Source organism: Rattus norvegicus, chromosome 6, assembly GCF_036323735.1.
Source record: "Rattus norvegicus strain BN/NHsdMcwi chromosome 6, GRCr8, whole genome shotgun sequence".
Taxonomy (NCBI): domain Eukaryota; kingdom Metazoa; phylum Chordata; class Mammalia; order Rodentia; family Muridae; genus Rattus; species Rattus norvegicus.
In genome coordinates this window covers 14,842,195-14,866,305 of record NC_086024.1, presented here as the reverse complement: position 1 = coordinate 14,866,305, position 24,111 = coordinate 14,842,195, and the positions used below count along the sequence as shown (strand labels likewise).

The following is a 24,111-nucleotide window of genomic DNA, read 5'->3' as shown; positions in this document are numbered from 1 at the left end:
TGTGCAAGGAAAACACAACTCAATTAATGTGAATACAATTGCGCACCTAGATTGGGCAGACATAACGCTTCACCGCTACATTCCCCATCCATGAAATCTCTAGCTACTTGCCGTTCCCTCAGGACTCGTGCTTCTGCTCCATCCTCCTCTTACCTCCTCCTCTTCTGTCCTCCTCATGCAACAAGGTACAAGTGTTCTTCTCGAGTTACAAAGGACACAGGGTCACGGAGATTAGGTTATTGACTTGCATGGGGGAAGCTGGGTGACAGATCAAAATTGGAGCTCTGCACAGATAAAGGAGAAATGTATATAGGCATTTCCAATAACCAGGGAACTGGTACTTAGCCCAGAAAAGCAGGCGCCTTTGAAATCTTTGTCAGGCTAGCTGACGCTCTGAAGATAACTTCTAACATGCCATTGTCCACTTAATGCCGTCCGTGGCACGAAAGGGAAGGAAAGGTGTCAGGTGGTCACCAAGATATCAATTCGAACTAATAGATCTGTGCTCTAGAAGCCTTAGATCTTACATCCAGGAGTCACTGAAGTAGTTTAAATGCCTGGGTGTCGGAGTGAACAGGACCTTCTTCCAAATGCCTCTTTACAGAAAAATCTCTGCATGGACGCCCTTGTATGCTGTAATGCGTGTATGAGTCTAGGCACATACACAACCAGAGTGTGAGGGTGGGCAGAAGACAACCTTGGATGTCCGTTCTCACCTTCTGCCTAGTTTTGAGACAGGGTCTCTTTGCCGTTCGCCACTGTAGCTCAGGTCTGAGCAGGCCTAAAAGCATCCAGGGGTCTCACCATAGAAGCATTGGAGCTACAAGCACACACGCCTGTTATCTGGCTTTTATATGGGCTCCAGGGGTCCAAATGCAGGTCCTCATGCTCATCCAGACAATGTTTGACTCACTGAATGGTTCTCCAAGCCCCTGTTGATGTCTTTCAATTCTTCCTTAATAACAGCTGACCCAGCACACCAGGACTTGATTGCCAGGAATTCGCATTGTTTAGAGACCTTGGACCTCCCCAGGGGGACAGACTGAGTGAGATTCTCAGTTGTGGGCGAATGGCTGCAGTAAACAGCATTTCTTCTAAGGACTCGTTAGCAGACACACCACATCCTTTCCCAGCTCCTTCGGGGTTAGCTCATGTCCTGCCAAGCTAAACTGCCTGGCATCCTTTGCAGCTAGCACTGGGGGAAGGAAGTTCTATCAGTCATCTGCCATCAGGGTGAGAGGGTAGTGTTGTTGGTCTGTCTTCCATGTAATTTTTGGCTCTTTTCTCCTGGCAAGGAAGGCTTCGTTTGCTCTGCACTGAGAGCAAGGCGTATGGGGGATACCGAATGATGTTTGCCCAGGTGGTAATAACTGCACAGCGTCTATTTCTCAGGCATTCGTGAGCATGGCAGGGGCTTCCGGTCCAGTGCAAGGAGCTAAAATATATCGTCCATCTTCAAAACTACCTAAAGCAAAATGTTAACCCCCCCCACACAAAAGAACCTCCCAGCATGCACCATATCATCAGCAGTGAAATTCAAGTCCATCCTTGGTTACATAGGAGTCAGGCTAGGATACAGGAGACTGTGGGGGAGGGCTGGGGGAGGGGCAGTGGGGATGAGAGGATAATGAGATATAGCCTCTGAGGATGATAGACTGGCAAGGTCAGTGGGGAATCTATGGTCTGTCAAATTCATCTTACTACATAAACATCTGAATAAATGCAGTAAAACCTCTTCTTGTTTGAGGTAGCATGGGCCTTTAGGCATTTTTTAAGATGTTAAAGATAGCCAGGCATGTTGGCCCACACCTTTAATCTCAGGAGGCAGACTAGTCAGATCTCTGTCACTTAGAGGCCAGCCTGGTCTACATAGACAGTTCTAGGACAGCCAGAGCTACAAAGACTCTCTCTGTCTCTGCCTCTCTGTCTGCCTCTGTCTCTGCCTCTGTCTCTCTCTGTCTCTGTCTCTCTCTGTCTCTCTGTCTCTCTCTCTCTCTCTCTCTCTCACACACACACACACACACACACACACACACACACACACACACACACACGGTGCTAAGGTTCAAGTGAAGCAGAGCTGTGACCCATGAGTGAGTTCTGCCAAGGGATTAGTCTGGTCAAAGCAAGGAGCTGTCAGCTAAGACATTCCCAAGGGAATGATCTCCCAGGACCAGCTGAGGACTGTACTTGGGATGGGGACACGTTCAGCTCACTGTTAAATTCTGTCTGGTCCTCTGCTTTACCCATCCAAATCTCAGTCGCTGTTTCAAGCTTTGCTGAAGCCCCACTCCTCCAGGAAGCGTTTTCTGACGGTCCCAGATCACAGTCTTCTCTCTCTTTACAGCGCTCTGAACCCCAGAAGCCACCACCCTTTAGTGTATTACTTTTTAATCTTTTTTTTTTATTTTAAAGCATTTTGTTTGTCCTTTTCTTCAATGCTGGGTATGGAACTCAGAGCCTTACACATGCTAGGTAAGTGCTCTAGGCTGACGTGTACCCGAGCCCCTGTGAGTCTTTGTTCAAAGCAATGGGGCCCAAAGCCCATGAGAACCGCTACAGATGGGGCCGGACTGTATCCCAAACACACAGACTTAGCCGGGAACCTTGGAAAAAGTCTTAAAAAAAAACAAACAAACAAACAAACAAAAACTAGGCTTTACTTTTTATATTCCACCATCAGCAAGGATGCCCAGGACTCTGTACTGCTTCCCAGACCATAAGTCCACTAATGGAAGGCAGCCTTAAGCGTCACCGGGCCGACAGCGTGCAGCTGGCAGACACGGGCCCATTTTCCACCATTCATCAGGTCCGGCTCTCAGCTCGGATGAGCCCGATCCCCGCAGAATGCATTTTCCTTTTGTGTGGTATATGTAAAGCACTGCTAATGTGAGAATCCTCGGAGAGAGCTCACACTGCCCATCTAAGTGTTTTTTAAAGAATTGAGCTCTTACCTTTTAAAATTACACCGGGGTGGTATTGTTCAAATATGTAAGACTGACTACTCCAGAAAGCGGCGACAACAGGATACAATGCACTAATTTTACCCCACTTTGACTTAGAAAATATAATCGGTACTTAGAAAAATTGTAAATACTAAAGAATCAAGGGAATAGGATTATTCTAAAATAGGGCGCTAATACATCAAGCAGAATAGCTTTTGCTAGTCTTAACTGAGGGCCATTATCTATCAGAGAAGATATACCTCTGCCCTTGGTAATGTAAAGGAACACAAATGACTAAAGAGGCTTGCCAATATTCCTGGGAGGGGGAGGAGAGGAAAGGAGTCTCTGTAGGATGGGAACTTGGAGAAGCTGAAGGTTTCTACAGGGTGGGCAAACAGCCTACAGACGGCCGGAGAGGACGGCCGCCTTGCGGGCTGCCAGCATGCTGGAATCGCTCTTATGAAGTCTCTGACCTCTCCTCTGTGACTGGCTCTGTGCTTCTCCCTCCTTCGTGGCCAATTGAAACACTGTGTTTTTTTTTTTTGTTTTGTTTTTTAAGAGAGAAAATACGCTCTCCCCTATGTCCTCCTACCTCCCGCCTACAAACCCTGGCGGACTGGTCTACACAATTGCCTTGGGACACAGCTTTCCTTTCCATCTTCGTTTCTGCCTCCAATAAATGAGAGAATTTTAAGACTAGCTTCCAAATACCCATGGCGGGGAGTAGCCCCATCACGTCCCTACACGGCGACAGGTGCCAGACCTTCATTTTGGATTTGATTCCCAGACAGTGAGGCAGGATACTCTTGACAAAATATATTTCAGCTAGCAAGTGCTATGGAAGTATATCTAAGATTTGTGTCTTAGACACAGGCTGGACCACAGAAGGGATGGAAATTGGTGGAGAACTGAACATGCTTAGGGAAGGCCCTACATGGTCGGAGGCTGTGAGCTCGCTGGTGAGGACCAACAATAGTTGGTTCTAGAATCCTCACTTTGATGGATACTCCTCGATCTTGACAGGACTCCCCAGAGAGGACATCAGATCCATCCTTCTGCCTCTGAGTATCAACATAAATTACCTCAAGAATGTGAGTAAGAGAGTGAGTCTGGTGGAAGCCATTAATGTGTGTGTGTGTGTGTGTGTGTGTGTGTGTGTGTGTGTGTGTGTGCATTCCCCCTATTTTTGTTCTTTATTTCAAACCCACACCATTTTGTTTGTTTGTTTTTTTGTTTGTTTGAGACAGGGTTTCTCTGTGTAGCCCTGGCTGTTCTGGAACTCGCTCTGTAGACCAGGCTGACCTGGCACTCAGAGATCTGCCTGCCTCTGCCTCCCAAGAGCAGAGATTAAAGTCATGTGTCACCATGGCCATCATGATAATTTTTTTTTATCTATAGGTACCTGGATACAATCTTGCCATATTTTCATCAAACAAATGCAAAATATTTATTGACTTTTATTTATAGAATAAAATCATAAATCTGAATTCAAATTTCCTAGATTATATATCAATATGCTGTATTCTTGGCATTATTATGTTTACTATTAATGCAAGTCATGGTGGTGAACACCTTCAGTCCCAACACTTGATGTCAGCCTAGTCTACACAGTGAGTTCCAGAGGCCCTACTCCTGGTACTAACTTCTATCTTAGATTTCTACTGCTGAGATAAAACACTAATACCAGAGCAACTTTGGGAAGAAAGGGTTTATTTGTCATGTTTTTATGTCTCAGCCCATCACTGAAGAAAAACATGGCAGGAACTCTAGGCAGGAACCTGGAGGCAGGAACTGAGGCAGAAGCAATGGAGGAACACTGCTTACTCATTTTCTCTCCTGGTTGGTCCAGTTTTATCCAGGACCACCTGCCTAGGGGTGATGCCGCCCACAGTGGGCTGAACCCTTCCACCTGAACCATTAATAAAAAAATGCCCCTCAGGCTTGCTACAGGCCAATCTTATGGAGGCATTTTTTTTTCAATTCTGTCTTTTTAAATGACTTTAGCTTATGTCCAGTTGATAAAAAAACTAACCAACACAGTACCTTTGCCAGTAAATGATAATTAAACATAAATTAAATTAATTACTCTTACACAAATAATTTTAAGAAACAATTTTAGCCCGTTGGTGGTAGCATATAACTTTAATTTTAGCACCCAGGAGGCAGAGACAGGTGTATCTCTGTAAATTCAAGGCCAGTTTGGTCTAAAGAGTGAGTTCCAGAATAGCCAAGAAAATCCTGCCTCAAAAAGGAAAGGAAGAAAGAAAAAGAAAGAAAGAAGGAAAGAAAGAAAGAAAGAAAGAAAAAAAGAGAGAAAGAAAGAAAGAAAGAAATCAAACAAAAAACATAAGATAGAGCATGGTAGAGAAAGATACTTGAAGTCAAACTTCTGTTTCTACACTGCATGTGCAGATGAGTGCGTGCACACACTCACACACACATACACACATACACACACATAAACACACAGTCACACACACACTCACATACACATACACACATACACACAGTCATGCACACTCACACACATACACACACATACACACAGTCATGCACACTCACACACATACACACACATAAACACACAGTCACACACACACTCACACACATACACACACTCATACACATACACACACACTCACACACACATACACATACACACATACACCCTCACATACACATACATACACACACTCACACACATACACATACATGCAGTCACACACACTCACACACATACACACACACTCACACACTCACATACACACACATACACACAGTCACACACACATACACACAGTCACACACACATACACACACACACTCACACACACATACACACACACACACTCACACACACATACACACACACAAGATGTAATGTTTATTCTTCTATTTATTTTCTTTAAACACAAAATATTATGTTTGGCCCTATTCTTTTAATCTGTATCATTTTTAAGGCTCTGGATTATTTGCTTTGAGTGGATCTGTAAGTGACTTGAGCCTGTCTAGCTTTTATCTCAAGATAGCAAGCTTTGTAAAGCATAGCAAGTAGTTTATTTTCTCTCATGAGGTATAAGGTTTAAAACAGAGCTGAGTACTTTATGAGACCTCAAAATGGATTTCCTGGGTGAATGAACTGATTAGGAAAAGACAGAGTCTTTGTGAGATACTCGGTTCAAAGCTATGCAATAGGACCACACTTGTTTTCAAACTCTTTTGTGGAGGGCGGGTGTGTGTGTGTGTGTGTGTGTGTGTGTGTGTGTGTGTGTGTGACAATGCACCTAATGGTTAGGGTAGAAGTGCAGAATGAGAGGCAATGGAGAAATATGAGCTTTCATAAACCACTCCAGTGAAATGTTTTCTAGTTCCCAAAGTCACCCTAATACACATGACCGACTTTAGCTGTATAATGTTTCTGCTTGTCTAGTTTCTATCTCTGTCCCTGTAGCAATCAGTTAATCATACATCATGAGCTATTTTCTAAAGACAAACAATTTCCACCTAGCTACCTCCACCACCATACTCATCCTAAAACCACTAAGAAGGTGTGGTGCCTCACACCTGTAATACCAACACTTGGAAGACAGAAGGACGATCAAGAGTTCAAGGCTGGCCTTGGTTACAAAGTTAAGGCCATTCTGAGTTACTTGAGACCCTGGCTGAGAAACCTGAAGCAAAAAGAAATTAGAACAAAAGCAATCAAACCATTAATGGATATTATTTCTCCCGGTTCTTTCTCTCTGTTTGTACTCTGAGACCTGTATAAACTCACAGAATAATAGAAATTGAGACCATGACTTGGAATTAAGTGCTTTAGCTTCAACCCAGCTCAGTCACCAGTGATAACTGCCTTGGACCCATTGCTTTTCTTTCCTTACGGTGTCCTTTGCAAAACTCAGTCAATGAATGGTACATGCCTCTCATGGAAGGCTTCAGCAAAGTGGTTTACTGGGAAACAAGTTGTGCGGGGATGTCTTGATGTTACTTTGTTGCTGCTGCTGCTGCTCCGGCTCTGTTTTGGCCTTCGCCTCCTTGTGAGTCTTGCCGAGAGCATTGTTAGTCAGCAATCATTTCAAGAATGTTGTTTTGAACCAATGAGCTTTCTATTTTATCACTCGTCAAAGAATGGCTCATTGGAACTGAGATGCAGTGGCCCTGTCTGCTGGCTGGTTCTGTGTCTCAACACGACATGAGCTAGAGTCATCAGAGAGGAAAGAACCTGGCTGAGAGAATGCCTCCATGAGATCCAGCTGTAAGGCATTTTCTCAATTAGTGATTGGTGGGGGAGGGCCTAGGCTGGTTGCCCTGGGTTCTTTAAGACAGCAGGCTGAGCAAGCCATGTAAGTAAGCCAGTAAGCAGCATACTCCATGGCCTCTGCATCAGCTCCTGACTCCAGGTCCCTGCCCTGTGTGAGTTCCCATCCTGACTTCCTTTGGTGATGGACAACAATGGGGAATATAAGCCAAAACCCTTTCCTCCCCAACTTGCTTTGGGTCATGGCATTTCATCACAGCATAGAAACCCTAATGAAGAAAGCATGCTAGCGGAGGTAAAAGCTGGAGGTTTGGAGGGCTGTTTAGGAGAATCCAAACTTGCTTTAATATTTAGCATCAAACATAGGCTAGGATTTGATGTGGTGTTCAGATTTATGCTATTTTCTGAAGACCACCTGGCAAATAAACTGTAAGATTAATTTTTTCTGACTGAAGAACAATTCTTTTGACCTGTCGATTTCTCTTTATACTAGAAGATGTCACCTGGTGACATCTGTCACAAGGCCAGATGTGTCTTAGTTCTCTGGAGCTCGGTTTGGGATAATGTACTAAGGAGTGAGACAACCATGACACTTGGGAGTGGTCAGTGAACTGGATATCAGGTGTATCAAGGAGAGGAGAGACGAGGAACAGAATCAATCTCTCTCTCTCAATCTCTCTCTCTCTCTCTCTCTCTCTCTCTCTCTCTCTCTCTCTCTCTCTCTTGTTTATTTCTCAAAATAGGGTTTCTCTGTGTAGCCGTGGCTGACCCGGAACTCACTCTGTAGATGATGTTGGCCTTGAACTCAGATATCTGCCTGCCTCTGGAGTGCTGGGATAAAAGGTGTGTGCCACCTTTGTTTTCAAAACTAAGCAAAACAGAAGAGACACAGCCAGGCAGATCTAGGAAGATGACTCAGCTGTGCTACATGAGGTTGATTAAGCCTTACTGTCTACTTCTGTCCTCTTTCCACCTGGCCACCAATGTAGAGTACTCTGAACTGCCCCACAAGCTTGGCTGGCTTACTGTGACTTTTTTCTTCTTTCCATTTCTTCTCCCTTTTCACTCTTTCCTTTTTTTCTCATTTATTTGTGGTGGGATTAATGAGGCTCTCTAACCTTGAAATCACTGGTGGTTTTCTAGAAATTATTAATTCTTCAATCAGCAAACATGTATTGAGATGCCAATTAATAGAGAGGCAGATCCTGCTTCATCCAAGAAGTCCTTGTGAGCTTGGAAAGATTTTTTTCTTCTGTTTCTGGCCTCATTCATTTTTTTCTCCCAAAGCTATGGTGGGTAACTGACTTCTAAATTCTGAATCAATTTGACTCTAAATCTGTTGTAGGTATATCTAGTTAGGAAGGACTAAACTCAAGTTCAGAGTCCTAGGTGCAAGAAAAATGGAGCAATTTGCTTTTTAGCTTTCTAATGTCTCCAGTTACAGAGAGGATTCATGAAACATGGAGCGAGCCAATACAGAGTTGGGTTCTGAAACAGGTTTTAAAGATGTGTAGGGCTTGTTTTAAGAGGAATCTTCCAGGGGAGAGAATTCCTGGTTGGTGAAGATGAAAACTTCAAAACTAGTTCAAAGAAGGATGGCTTCTTTGAACTAGTATAGAAGGGGCATGCTACAATGGAATGGGGCAAGTAGTCATTAGAGTGATATTTAGAGGAATCCAAACTTTGTCATATAGGCAGGTGAGAGAAGGAAATGATTAATGTAAACACACATTTTAAAGAAGATAAGGAAAAGCTCTTGTTTCCATTGTCGTAATCAGTATACACCTACGAAGTGTTGGTCTACACTCCAACTTTCCTCCAGTTAAAATCTACTTGTTGGTCACTATAGTAAGCACCAATATAATATTACTGAATTGTTGTTTTTGAACTTAGTATGCTATCCTGAGAAATAGATTTTAAAGGCTAGAGGAAAATAATTTCTGCCCTTGAATTCTATACCTAGCTAAACTATCAATTAAATAGCTATGTAAAATAATGACATCTTCATTTATACCAGAGCTCAAAAATTTACTTCTAGTCTGTTCTTTGGGCAACTCACTTTTGAGTCTGACCTCCAACCCCACCCCAAGCTGCAGAAAACTGTTTTTACTTCTTAATAAACTTTGAAAAAAATCATTTCTACCCTATCTTATACATATTTCTACAATAAAGCTTCTTCCATGAGATGGGAAGGTCTTGGATTCTAGAAAAAAGGAATCCAATGTAAGAGAAAAGCTGACAAGATCACCAAAATCATCTTAGGAAAGATCCCAGAATGGCAACTGTGCATAGCCTAAGGAATGACTGGTCCAAATTGAAAAGGGGGATAGGTAGCTGCATTCTCTAAGAAAAGTAAAATGTATCAAATTTTTACTATTTTGAGCATATGGAGGCATGACTGCAGCATTTAGGAATCATTGACAAGCACACTAAAACTGTGGGGAAAAAATGACAACAGAGAAAGGGACTACAAGAAAGAACCTGTGGGACCACAGCAAATAATGTGTTCACAACCACAGTCACGGATGCACCAAATATTGGCATATTGAAAATTATGCTCCATCTATATTGTGAGCGTGAGATTGGCGGGACAGCATGAGTGGGGCCAGTGGTAGGGAGACAGGAACACTAAATCCAGGCGGTCAGTTTGAGTCAGTGGGTAAAGGTGCATGTCTGGAAGCCTGATGAGTTTGGTTCCTAGGATGAGGAAGGGGAGAAGTGACTCCCAGGAGTTGTCCCCTGGACCTGTAATTTAGGGCCTGGAGAGATGGCTCGGCAGTTAAGAGCATCTGCTGCTCTTATAGAAGAGCTGAGCTGTTTCCAGCAGCCATGGCAGGGGGTAGACAACCATTTGTGATAACGATTCCATGGGGTCCAAGTCTCTGGCCTTTTCAGGCATCACATGATCATACCCGTTTGCAGACACCACACCTACATATAATTAAAAATAATAAAACCAAATATTTTTAAAATGTACTTTTTAATGTTTTAATTAGAACAGAATCATATCACTTCTCTCTTCCTGTCCTTGAACTAGCACCCCTGAGACCCTCCCTCAAAGGCTTTCCATGCACTCACCACTCTCAAATTGATAGGCTCATTTCTACAATTATGTTATATACATGTGTATGTTTATCTATGTATGTGTACGCACACACACACACACAACCTGCTGACTCCATTTTGCTGTTGGAGTGTACATGGCTTCAAACCTGGTCATTTTACACCGGACAGCCAATAAGGAGCTCGTACCTGGGAGATGTTAATTCTCCTCCTCCCAGTAGTCAGTGCCAGGTACTAGGAAGTCTGCTATAAAACCGTCTCTCCTAATTAAAAAATAAAATCCAATCTACATCTTTGGCAGGAAGTTTTTAGACAGTGTCTAAACCTCGGGGGGAGGGGGAATCTAGAAAGAACATTTAGATGTGTGAGAACAACAGAAGCCTCTGGAGACTGTGGAAGGGAAGTCTGGAATGAGCCTCATAGAATTATGTTTCAACTCTGTGGCTGTGTGCCTAACAGGAGCGCTGCTTTGCGAAGGTTGACAACAGTGGTTCTCAACCTGTGGGTCAAGACCCCTTTGGCAAACCTCTATCTCCAAAAATTTACATTACAATTCATATCATAGAAAAAATACATAGAAAAATTATGGAGTAGCAATGAAAATAATTTTTTGGCTGGGGGCCATCACAACACAAGGAACTGTATTAAGGGGTCACGGCATTGGGAAAGCTGAGAACTACTGGCTTGTAGTAAATACTCAAACTGAATTTTTTTTTAAATTTTTACATTCCATATTTTATTCCCCTCTCAGTCCACCCTCCAACTGTTCCACATCCCATACCTCCTCCCCACCGTCCCCCATCTCCACAAGGATGTCTCCTCCCCACCTGACCTCCCCACCCCCTGGGGCCTCCAGTCTCTTGAGGGTTAGGTGCATCTTCTCTGACTGAGCTCAGACCCCGCAGTCCTCTGCTGTACATGTGTTGGGGGGACCTCACCTCAGCTAGTGTATGCTGCCTTTTTGGTGATCCAATGTCTGAGAGATCTCAGGGGTCCAGGTTAATTGAGACTGCCGGTCCTCCTTCAGGGTCGCCCTCCTCCTCAGCCTCCTCCAGCTTTTCCCTAATTCAACCACAGGGGTCAGCAGCTTCTGTTCATTGGTCGGGTGCACTCGAACTGAATTCTGGTTGAAGATTTTCTGTCCCCAAATCTCTCGGTCTACTAACTACCATTTATAAGAACTCATAGCCTCTCACTGAAGGGGGCAACTTGGGGCTTGTTGAATTCCATGTTGGCTGCAAAATTAGAAGCTTCAGAAATGTCCTCTGCCAATGGCCTACGCTTGTCATGAGCAAGAAAGGAATGGCCAGATGGCTTGGAGGGATCCCAGGGCAACAGCAGAGCTTTTCTCCTGGAGAACCTTCCTGGACAAAGTGAGTTCTAGCCAATGACAAGACAATTAAAGAACATTCTAAATGGGAAAGGAAGAAAGATCTGAAGCTATCTAAAAAAAAAAAATCAGTGTGGCTCTCTGACCCCAAGTTCCAGATCTGTCCTTCCAAGCAGTGTGCTTGCTCAAGGAAATCAATAAACGTGCTGGTTCTACTGGGGAGGGCTGAACAGCAGCTAGAGTTTCAAACCTTCTCCCGGCTGGGTTCTACGTGACCTCCGCTGAACTTCCTGCCCTTCTGCCTTTTCGTTCGAGAGGTAGTAAAAACCATTTGTTCAATAGCATACATTTAGAAGGTTTTCCAATTCTACTATTGTATTAAATTCTCTAGGGAGCAAACTTCTCTCTGTGGCTTCTGTCAACTTTTTTCTTCCTAAGGACCACAAATCTCTAGTGGAACAGATATTCCCTTCTCTGAGTGATTGCCTCCCTGGACCAGATTGGAGAAGTATCATCTCACATCGACCCAGTCTGCCCGGATGTGCCTCCCAAAGCCCTCGAGATAGTGTCAGAGTATTAATCATTTCTACAACAGCGAGAGTCCCAACACCAGCCAGCACCCACAAAGACTGCAACCACAGAGCTGCAGCAGCAGCTGAGGTCACAACTCTGTGACCAAGAGCACCACGCGCCCCCTGGCTCCTGCCTGCTTGGACGAAGGACGGAGACCAGGCATGGAGACTGTAAGAATCAATACTACCCCAAACCAGAGATGCACAAACCTCTGGCCATTGCTGACCTGGGGAGCTGGGAACAGCCACGTGGAGTTGTAGCGAATACCAGCCAGCGTACTAATATGCAGGAAAGTACACAGCCATACGCCCCTTTAGGGGGCAACTTTAATGATAAACGCACATCTAGTGCTGTGTGAAGCTTTAAACTCTATGGTAGAACACTCATTGGTAGGTATAAGGGGGGGGGGACTGAGTCAGAAAGACAGACAGGCAGAAAGACACAGAGATACATAGACAGATAGACAGACAGACAGACAGACAGATAGATAGATACATACATACATACATGCATACATGCATGCATTCATATGTAGATACATAGATACATATGTAACGTAGGTATATACATAGATACAGAGAAACATAGGTACAGACATAGATATATAGATACACAGATAGATATATAGAGGACTTTAAGATTGTTGTCAAACTCTAGTTAAGTAATTTTTCTGAGCCAGTTAGCTCATCAGAGAATAGAGGAACAGTAATAGTGGTTACCCCAGAAAATCTTATGAGGAATAGATGGAGCCCCGAAGCCCGGAATCTAAAACTAATCCATGTTGCTTGGATGTCAGGGGAGTAGCGTCTCTGCTTGGCCTACGCTTGATACATGGCCAGAGCTCAGCGGCCAGAGTGTAGGGTGAGAAGTGGTCCTTTTGGTGGCCGTGAAGGTAGGCTTTAGAATCTGGAGGCCGGTGAGAAGAGGTATTCACCAACGCCTGGTACCTTATGACCCAGAGCCCCTGCATTTTATCCAATGGTTCTCTCAAGTCCAGGAACAGGGTACCGAAGGAGCCCCCTTCCGATCCCAGGCAAGTCTGGCAGATCTTGGCCATAGCTATGCAATGAGTTGCTATTGGATGGTTCACCGTCAGAAGCAGCTTCTCTTCCTCCGGGCAGAACAGAGCATATAGACACTGAAGGATGTTAAGCCAATTATCACTCAGAATAGCAGCGAAGCCTCAGCCGAGTGCTGTGTTTCCGGGGACAGCGCTCCATCATCGGGAGCTCCCACTCCATATTATCCAGCAGAGTCGCCACAAGCGCGAGCTGGTAAAAGGTCCTCCATGGGTGCATGGGGCACAGCGGAGTGTGCCAGGGCTGGGGGAATTCAGCTGCGGGAGGCACTCAGGTGTGAATGTCAGTACCAGATGCTTCTGGGGGCTCCTGGCTTAGGGATGACAGTGCAGTTCCCTTCAGAGGCTGGCGAGCCTATGTTCGGCATCCAGGACTAGCAAGTTCCTGTGGGGATAAGATGGATGACACGTAAGGACAAGCTACCAGAGCCAGTCAGTGGAGGTGAAGAGAAGCCTTACCATCTTCTGACCAAGGAAGGAGCACAAGAGGTACTGCAAGACCGGCTGCGAGCTCATCTCTCTGAGCAGAAGTTGATAGGGACTTGGTCAAGAGCTGTGGGAAAGGCAAGACACAGGAGAGCTTAGGTGACCCTTGGCGTTCGTCTCAGTTTAGGGTTTCTATTACCGCAACAAAACACTGACCGAAAAGCATGTTGGGAAGGATTGGATGTATTTAGCATACACACCCCACGTTGCTGTTCATCATTAAAAGAAGTCAGGACAGGAACTCAAACAGGTCAGGAACCTGGAGGCAGGAACAGAGGCCATGGAGGGATACCGCTTACTTGCTTGCTCACATGCCTTGCTTAGCCTGCTTTCTTATAGAACCCAGGACCACCAGCCCAAGGACAGCACGGTCCACAATGGGCTGGGCCATTCGCCATCAATCACTAATTGAGGAAATGCCTTACAGCTGGAGCTTATGGAGGTGTTTCCTCAACCAAGGTTCCTTCCTCTCTAGTGATCCCTGCCTGTGTCAACACAAACCAGCCAGTACAGTGATGAGGAGAGGAACGGCAGCCCCGAGTGTGACAAGTTATTCATGCTGTCTAAACCAGGTGTTTGACTCAGTTAGCAACTCGGGAGTTTACATGGCCTAAAGCACTAAGGTAGATAGTATTGAGAGGATATCTTGTGTATTGTATGGATGCATCACCTGTCATTTAAAACGCCTATGGCCTATGGCTTAGGCAGGAAATGGGAGGTGGGACATCCGGGAGAGAGAGGATTCTGTGATAGAGCCAGGCATGGGAAGATCTGGTCAGAGGATATGAGGAGACAGACCCATGGTACCCAAGCACAGGTAACCAGCCATGTGGCAGAATGTAGGTTAAAATAAATTGGTTATTCTAAGTTATGATCTAGTCAGAGAAGAGTCTAGCTACTTGGCCAAGGTATTTGCAAATATATTTTGAGTCCGAGTCTTATTCTGGGAGTATTGGGCCAGGAGGAAGAACCAGACCATAACTTTTACAAGCCATGCCTGGCACAGAAGACCTATTATTAGAACACCTACTACCTGTTCTCATAAGAACAGGTTGAACGTCCCTCACTTGGAAATTCAGTGTCCAAAGAGGCCCAGTTCTAAAACCTTTTGAACATGAACCCCAAAGTGAGAAATCCCACAGTTGGCCTCCTGTCCCAAGCTGCAGTGGAGATGCAGTGCGCTAAATATCGTACACGACTTCTAGGCTATATGGACATGGAGTATAGGAGACACACGAATTTCAAAATGACTTGTGATCCCTCAACAAGACATCTCACTATATGTGTGCAGATACTCCAGCATTTAAAAATAAAAAAATTGATCTGTGAATTTTTGGTTGGGAAATATCCTGAGAGTCTGTGAGCTCAAGGGGTAGGATTATACACACATACACACACACTCACACATACATATATATATGCAGACAGTCTCCATGTGCCTGGAGGCAGATGAAGTGGTGAGGTGCGATGCATGTTCTATGGCCTGGAGTTTTTGGGGTGCCTCTGCAGAACAGAAGCCCCTCCCCCTAACTCCCCCATACAGCCTTTGCTCACCGGAACATGCAGCTTCTTGGAGAGAATCTGATTTTACACAGAGAGGTATCACACTTCTTTCCTCTCCATACAAGGCTATGATGGGGGTTGAGGGAGGGGTGTCCATAGAGCCTAGAAAACACAGAACCTAGGCAGCCCCAGGTTTGGCCGTGTAGCACTCAGAGGCAGCTGGAGCGCCTGGGCGGAGGGCTTTTTCCCTGGGAGAGTCAGTTTCAAATATGAGGTTGATTTTATTTTCCTCCGTTGCAATTAACTGAGAAAAATATTTCAAAGCTGTATAATTAAAGGCCGGCATTTTATTAGGGTTTAAAATAGTCGCTATGAAATTTGTTCCTGCCACTGGTAATTACAGCGTACATCTTAATATCCCCTGCTTGCCAAGCCTGAGATAACAGCGCTGTGTGCACTGCGTTGGGCTCAGCAGAGAAGGTAAAATCCGTATCTTATCTCCATCTGCACACAACAACCGGCCTCTCTTCCAATCCACCCTAATCTTCTTAGTAAATAATACTGATATTTTCCACCATAACAAAATGGAGCTGGTGCCAGATCTCCCTGATAACACCTCTCGTTTACACACTATTCTCTGTCAAAATCGGCCTGATTTTTCTTAATCTCTTTAACTTATCAAGAAAAAATAAAAAGACTTTTTACATCTGGCCATAGTAAGTTCTTTTCTACCAAATAATAATATTATAAATAAATCCCTCTGCCTACAGTCGACTCATTGAAAAGACACTCGGCCTCCTCGGTTCCCTCACGAAGGGAAGTTATCCCGATCTTCAATTTTCCTCCGTGTTTGGGGTCTGCCCTTGTTCCCAAGCAGGCCCCAGGCAATCTTTGTATCTCACAGGGCATCTGGGTGGTCCAAATACATGCTCCGCACTTTCTTTCCGTCATCCGGGCTGCAGAGGTTGGCTTCCCTGCCCTCATCTCTGTCTGCCTCCAACAGGAGTCACCCAGGCTTCAGACTTCCCCGTGGACTCTTCTCATGACAATCTCCATCCACAACATGGGAACCAGTTCCCACTCAGAGACCCAGAATTTGGCAGAACCCGGAACTAACTGCCCTGTCCTGCATCTTTCCAGGGGTCGCACGTACTCCCTGGACCGGAAGTCAGAGCCGGCGCCATGACAGCAGGTTTTTATGTGGTCCAGGCTTCGCCTGAGTGGAGTTTCAGAGCTGGAAAAGTGCAGTTGTGACCCACCGTCTACACAGTAAGTACCCTTAGGTTATGACTTCTGACAGAAAGACTAGGGTTTAAGGAATTTAAGATGTACCAGTATAAATAAGATTGGAGCATAGAGTGAGAAGGGGCCCCTGGGAGCCTTTCGAACATTTGCATGATCAGTGAAATAAATCAGAGAGAAAGAGAAGGCAAGAGACACTAACGTTCTCTATTGTGCAAATGAATGAACTGCACTGGACTGGGGGCTTTGATTCCCACTTCCAATTACCGTGTTCACTGGAACCTTCTGTGCCTTCCCTTTCCCCTGGCTTCCATAATATGTTTGTACATTTGCTTTGCTTTGCGGTGGATGCTGCCCACGGGGCCTGCGATGTGTCCTGTGCTTTCTGTTCTGTCCCCACCAGGCACTGGCAGCTGCCTTTTCTCACTACAACCCGACTTTCCTTGAGTCAGTGTTCCTCAGCCCAGCACAAGACCCCAAAGAGTTCGGATGCTTTCAGATGGCATTGCATGCACCTCCACGGTGTTTCTCCACCCCTCAGGTACAAGAAAAGAAAAAAGAGAAGAGAAGAGAGAAAAGAGAAAAGAAGAAAAGGAAAGAAAAACAATAGACCCTTTCATGATATGTTGTGGTAGGATTTACCAATCATCCATGCACCGAGGTTATAATGAGGGTCTTGCAAGTGAAGCCATGGTAATCTGACGTTACTGCTTTTGTGGAACACTGTGTCCCTGTGTCTCTCCTTAGCTGAAAACCTGGAATACTTGTAAAAGTGGATGGCGTTAGACCAACCAAGTTTTATTATATTTACTTATTTGTTTCTCTGAGTGTATGTGCATTCATATGTGTGTGTGTGTGTGTGTGTGTGTGTGTGTGTGTGTGTGTGTGGGTCAGATGTAGCTTTGATTTTTCTAAACCTATTTTAGTGATAGTTCTTAAACACTTTAACCTCCCTTCTAGCCCACACCCACCAGAGGCGGTGGAAAGGAAAGGTCACTATGACACAGGGGAAATGGACCAGTTAAGAAATGGTTCTTTGGAGCAAATCCCATCTGTGTTGTCAGGAAATCAGCAGTTCAGTTCATAGGGCAGCTTGATCCACTCACAAACAGTTCATGGCTATCCCAGCAGTTTAGTTAACAGTGTTGGGATAGTAGCAGCGGTGGCACGACCTAGCAGGAGCAGGCAGGCCTCAGCTGAATCAGCATGAGTCATCAGGAGGATTAGGGCCATCAGGAACATCAGGAGAAATACCTCTCTCAGCAAAGTGAATCTCAGCCAAGACGTGAGACCAAGATGCGTTATATCGCTAGCTCTACATGCAAGCCCTTCTCACAGTCCACAGAGTCCCAGCTATACTCCAGCCAAACGTCTGGTGTCTTCCATGTGTCTTGCCTCAGCACATGAGTCTGTCTTAGCAAAACTCCGAGTGAATTTGTATCAGCTGACATCGCTCTGCCAATCAGCCTGAATCTTTGGAAGTGACAAGAAGCCGAGGAATCTCTTGAAAGGTTTTTGATGCTTTCTCTCTATGGAGTCTCCACAAATGGAGCGCAACAATGTGTGTAAGGCGAACCAATACATGCGTGTCATTAGTGAAGAATCCTTCATCGCCTGTCCTTCCCCGGGCTTGCTTTAGCAAACATCCTTTCATCTGTGTCTGCTTCAGCGAATCATCCCTTCCTGTGTCTGCTTTAGAAGCTCATCCTTTCACTGTGTCTGCTTCAGGAAAACACTCCTTCCTGCGTTTGCCCCAGCAAAACACCATCCATGGATATAACCAACTTTCCAAAGAACCCTTAAATTTCCACTTCAGTTAGAGGGCAGCTTTTGGGAGTCGGCTCTCTCCTCCCATGTGGCTCCCAGGGATCAAACTTGTGTCTTCTTCAGCATTGGCAGCAAGTCCCTGTATCTGCTGAACCATTATCATGCTCTAGGCAAGTTTGTATGTTTTTAAGCCATTTTTAACCATGTGTGTATGTGTGTGTCCGTGTGAGTGAGTGCTGGTGGCAGCAGACCCAAGAAGACTCCCTGGCGATGCAATCATAGGCCGTTGTGCATTGCCCAACATGGGTGCTGGGTGTCCTCAGGGACAGAAAGAGCATCAACCACTGATCCATCCCTCCACCCCTCTAGGCAAATGCTTCTGGCTTCTTAACCTCATGGTTTGGGGACAGCTTTAGAAACTCTGTGAACACTGGACCTGTGCCTTGGTCAGTGACAATACAGGCAAAACACTATGTGTGGTGTTACATGAACTTCTTCTCAACCAAAGCCAGAGGCCCACTCACCAGAGGCCTGTCAGTGAAGCTCTTCCAGTCTTTGGACTGCTGTTGATGGGGACATTGAGGACATGAGGACAATTCTCTTGTAAAGTCAGTTAGATGGAGCTAGACCTCGGTGCCACACCTCCTCCCCCAGGTCCTCTCCCAGCACTGTCTCTGAGATCCCTCACACAGGAGAAGCTGGAGATCATCCAATCACCATTCAGCAGCTGTCTCTGGCCATGTAGGGGGTGTTCAGCCTGTACTAGACACTGTGCTAAATGTCAAGTTTATATGTTGCCTAACTTAGTTGCCCTAAGTTTGGTAGGTACTGCTACTGCGCCATTCTACAGACTCTGACTGGGAAAGGCTAAGTAACTTGGCAAAGGCTGAGATATTAGTCGTTAGTTGGTCATGTGAATCCAAGACGTAGCATTAACTTAAATGGTCAGTAAAGGGGAAAGAAATTAAACAAATAGAAAACTCTAAACGCAATAACATTGTGTACTCTCAACAGGATCCTATATCAGAACCCTGTCTCCAAGAAATTGAAAGTGTCCTTGGATTAATTAAAGGAAAATTTCTCCAGATCAGTCAGGCAGTGCAAGCACTGTAGGGCCCCTTAGTGACGTCATCAGTCGGGAAGAAACCTGTCTTCCTCACAGCACACTGTCTTCCATATTGTCCCTGTGTTTCCAGGCACACTCAAGGTTTCCATGCTGAGCCCACCCAGATCAGCCTCTCCGAGGAGTGGACTGACCTAAAACTGGACCTGTTTGATGGGCAGCTCCTACCCTGGCCTGTCAGGATGAAAAGGCAGAAAGGAATAGGCTGTGGGAGTCCCTGTGAAAAGGTTGGGGCAGTCGAGTGAGAATGGGGTCCCATGCAGGGACAGCCCTGCCACACAGCCACTGGCTCACATTTGCAGCAAACTGATAGGCTAGCATTTCAAGACAGCCTAAGGCCCTGGTGCTACCCACTGCCTCCCCCACCTGCACTGCATCATCCAGTCTCTCTGATGCCATATTCCTTTTCTTCCTTACGTCTGCCTTCCTATCCCATTCCCCACCCTTGTCTGTATGAGCACGGATTTCCTTGAGACATTATTGAGTGTCCACATATAATGTTCTGGCCTCCCTAGGAAGTCAAGCAGGAATAGCAGACATTCTCACAAGCAAGAATAATTCCGGGATGTTTATTAGGGGTAGCCTCTTCCCTTGCCTTCTCAGCAGTCACCACTATCCCAACAGGCCCACACTGGTACCACTGATACCACTGTTGATCTGATTCTTAGAGCCACAGGATGAGTTCATGGTCTGGGGGATTGTCACCTCAGAGACCTCCTGACCTTGCCAGGGACTGTACATGAGCGCTTACGACATGCATTTGTGAGGCACTGTGTGCAATCACCTCCTCGGGGTAGCCTTCCGTGCTTAGCGCTGCCTTCCCTCCCCTTCCTCTGCTCACTGTGCATCACGTGGATGTCATGTGACTTGGGACTCCCCGCACTGTTAACCCATGAGTAGACCCTACTGTTTCATGTGGTTTCACAAGCTTCCTAACAATACGTAGCTCTTGTGGGTCAGGTGCTCTGCTGACCCACAAGCATACAAATCCCAGTGATACCCAAACTATTTTTAAAAAGGAGTATGGCATCCCCATTTTATAGAAGAAAAACTGAGGCTTAGAGAGAGAGAGAATGACTATCTGAGCACACTATATATTTGTCTGTCTGTCTGTCTGTCTATCTATCTATCTATCTATCTATCTATCTATCTATCTATCTATCATCTATCTATCTACCTGCCTTTCTTTCCCCTCCCTCTCTTTTCTTCTTCCTTTTTTTGTTTCTTTCTTTGTTTCTTTGTTCCTTTCTTTCCTCAAACTCCTTTCAATAAGGACAAGGCTGACCTTGAACTTCTGATCCTCCCGCCTCCAAGTACTAAGTGCTGTTATTATAGATATATGTATGTATAGGTATGATATTATAGATATGCCACCTTGGCTGGTTGATACAGTACTGAGAACCAAACTCCAGGCTCTGACTGTGCTAGGCAAGCATTCTACCAGCTGATCTATACCCCCAAACTCCTGCCTTAAGGTTTTGTTGTTGTTATTGTTGTTGTTTGGAGACAAAGTCTCACATACTCCAGGCTATCTTCAAAGGCACTAGATAGCCAAGGATGACCTCGAACTCCTGACCCTCGTACCTTAACTCCCCAAGTGATCACAGGCACATCACACATGTTCATGACATCCCCTCTCAGTGTACTCTTTGACAACCCCCACAAGAGGTGTCTGAGTTTCTCCCTGCCTCCTATGGCTTCTCAGTGGTGGCCTGTGTCCCTCACCTGCTGCTGGAGTCCTGGAGGATCTGAGCTCAGCTTCACAGATGGGTCTCCTGTGTCTACCTGGCCAGTGCGGAAGCTGCAGCACCCTCTTGCCCCATCCTTCCTTTCGAGCTGGAATCACATGTGTTCAGGGCTGGTTGGCCCTGGGCAGCCAGGTTGGGGTGTGCTGGGAAGTGATGATTGCTTACAGCCAAGAAGCACAGCCCCAAACGGACATTGAAAGTCGCCTAGAGCTGTTACTATGCCCGTAGCAGCTGCAGCAACCCCAGCCTGACGGTGCTTGCGAGGAAGATGCTCTCACAGTTGAGGGTAAAACTTCAGGAGCACCACTGCTTTCCCTGCCAAGCACGGCCCCACCCTGCACGTGGCATCCTTAATTGGACCCTTGTTTATTATTGTAATGAGGATTCCTTTTTCTAATGTGTTTTCCTAGCCCTCATGTGGTTGAGCTGTTATTTTTCTCCCTTGACTTTTTTTTTTTTTTTTTAGCCTGTGAAATGTTTTGGATAAATATGCAGCTGAAATGGCTTGTTACTGACTGTGTACATTTTTAGCTGAATGGAAAGTAAAGAAATACAACATTTCGCATATAAAATATTCTGTTAATGTTATATAATTTGGCTGTGGAGTATCATTTTGCTTTTATGAAAGGGTTTGGTGAAACCCTAGGGTATAGCAGATGGCTAACATGTAGCAATTATCGGTTACTAAATATCCCTCAGATCATACGGATCTATTCACACAGGCGTTGCCAGGTTGAATATATGTATGTTTAAGGACATCGTGTCATGGGAGTGCAGGGCTTAAGAGACGCTGAGGACCTGTCAAAGGTGTGAACTGTTTTTAGAGCCTTGTTCTGAACACTGCCGTCCATTGCTTGTCACCATGCTCTGGGTTTCCTAGGGAGCTGGACCCTGCTGCCCAGGAACAGCTGGGCAGGGCGGGTATTGTGAGGAGGGATGCTGTGGGAAGGTCAGCACTTGGGCAGATGTTCTGAATTCCGCTCAGCTCAGATGTGGAGGGCCAGGCATGACTGCCTCTCCTGGCATGATTTCTATTTGGCTGAGAGTCTCTCTCTCTCTCTCTCTCTCTCTCTCTCTCTCTCTCTCTCTCTCTCTCTCTCTCTCTCTCACACACACACACACACACACACACACACACACACACACACACACACACTAAACTTCTCAGCCACCTCGCTTCCAGGTTGAGAGCTCAGGCTCTAGGACCTACGGTCAAGTTTGACTTTGAACTTTTACTTAGACCTGTGGTTTGTGAGCAGGAGCCCTGCTCCCCATCCTCAGACGCACCCAGCCTTGTGTTCTGGAAGTCTGGTCCCCAGAGTGAAGGCACTGAGATGGTGGAACCTTTAAGAGGTGGGAGGGACTAGAGGAAGATAACTAGTCAATTGGTTCATGACCACCTTCCTTGGGCAGGATTACTGTAGTTCTCCTAAAAGGGGGTTTGTATAAAACGAGCAAGCCTGGCCTGCTCTCTTTGCCTCCTTGCTCACCAGCCTGCCTTTCTGCAGCAGCTGCTTCCTTTCCACTCCTCTGCCATGTTGGGAAACCTGGCCCAGCAGCATGCAGCTCACAGACACCAAATCAAGATCTGAAAATTGAGATTAGCTGGAGGAGGACTAGAGAGTTAGCTTAGCTGGTGAACCTCTTGCTTGGCAAGAATGAGAACCTAAGGTCCAACTTCAGAGCCTGCACAATGATATTGGGTCCTCTGGCCTTCATGTTTACCTGTACACACACGGGCATTCATGCACACACATGTACACATACACATGCACACACACATGCGTACATGCATTTTTAAAACATTAGATGAGGAAGAGGTAGAAAGACCCAGGCAGATAGATGGACCTGGATGGAGGGGAGCATCTTTCCTGGACTGCCTAGAATGCCCTTAGTCCTTGATGAGGCAGGTGCCTGCAATCTGCTTCTCTAAGAGCCACCATCTGAACTTGGTCTGCCTAGACTTGAGCTTGCCTCCCTACTTCCCCACTAACCTTGAGCAAGCCACTAACCCAAGCCTCAGCTTTTCTCACCTATAAATCTGTGATTTGAGAAGCAAGAGAGAAAAAGGACTTTGCATAAAATCACTGTATTATTGGGATAAACAATGAAAAAAGTTACGTTTGAAGCACACAGTAAATGGTCACTGACTCAGGCCGACAATAATTGTTATTGGGAAGTGCCGGACAGGCTCCTGGGTCTCTTACCCATTCTCTGCGTGCTACAGGTAGGCTGCTGGGGAGCACTGAGTGAGCTTGCTGTCCCCAGGAGTCTGGTCCTCTTGGCACCGATGACCCCAACAGAAAAGGTCCCAGAGTTTCCTTGTCAAGATTTGTGTGGCCCCAGACCCACTTTGTGCTGACACTGGCTTTCTCACTGCTGAGGTAGGGCTTCCCCTTTGGAGGTGAAGGGTAGAGAGGTTGGTGGTGAGAGACCCAGATTCATTCCTGTGTCCCTGCGCTCGCACACGGAAGCACTAAGACTTGGAAAGAGTCCCTCGTCCCTCCATGTCCCAGGTTCACAACCTTTCAATGGAGGAACCTGGGCCTTGGTCGTTGTCAGGGAACTCAGGGTTCCCAAGAAAGGCTTTGAAAAGAGAGGGTCCACTCCAGCGCCCAGGGTGCTCGGTTCTCAAAAGGATGGTAAACTTTCAAGTTGTAATAGAAAATAGTTTGCAGAGTCCTCCACCCACAGAGAGGTGAAGAAGCGATATGAACAAGGGTCAGGTCAGTGGAGGGAAAACAACGGCACAGAGAGAGGGGCTGGGGACAGGGGTGGCCAGATGGTCTGCAAACCGTGAGATGCAACTGACCCTTTCCCTCTCTCTGAACTTCCTCCTCCAGGAACTGGACAGGAAGACAAGATCCTGAAATACCCTCCAGAAACACAGACTGGTGTTTCTGTCCCTCTTCAGTCCAAACAAGGAAGCCAGGAAGTGCTGCCAGGGTATGGCTTAGTTCAAAGGGTTCAAGTGCAAAGAACAGCATGAGTTCAG

General features: G+C 45.9%; 2 long non-coding RNA genes across 7 annotated transcripts in view; one reads left to right on the top strand and one right to left on the bottom strand.

Moving 5' to 3' along the window:
• The first annotated feature begins 3,939 nt into the window (after positions 1-3,939).
• Positions 3,940-24,111, top strand: part of LOC120103471 (uncharacterized) — a 28,288-nt gene continuing 8,116 nt past the window's right edge. For 3 of the 6 annotated variants that reach the window (XR_005505665.2, XR_005505664.2, XR_010052465.1), the window contains exons 1-3: positions 11,696-11,913; positions 16,377-16,505; positions 23,960-24,062. This is a non-coding gene — a long non-coding RNA (uncharacterized LOC120103471). Of the gene's footprint in view, positions 4,037-11,695; positions 11,914-16,376; positions 16,506-16,881; positions 21,707-23,959; positions 24,063-24,111 lie in introns of those variants that run through there. The other 3 variants (XR_005505666.2, XR_010052466.1, XR_005505663.2) reach the window with 3 other exon arrangements.
• LOC134479311 (uncharacterized) lies at positions 10,974-16,431 on the bottom strand. The gene is made up of 2 exons (XR_010052467.1): positions 13,707-16,431; positions 10,974-13,632 (listed from the first exon to the last, which is right to left on the bottom strand). It is a non-coding gene; the product is annotated as an uncharacterized LOC134479311 (long non-coding RNA).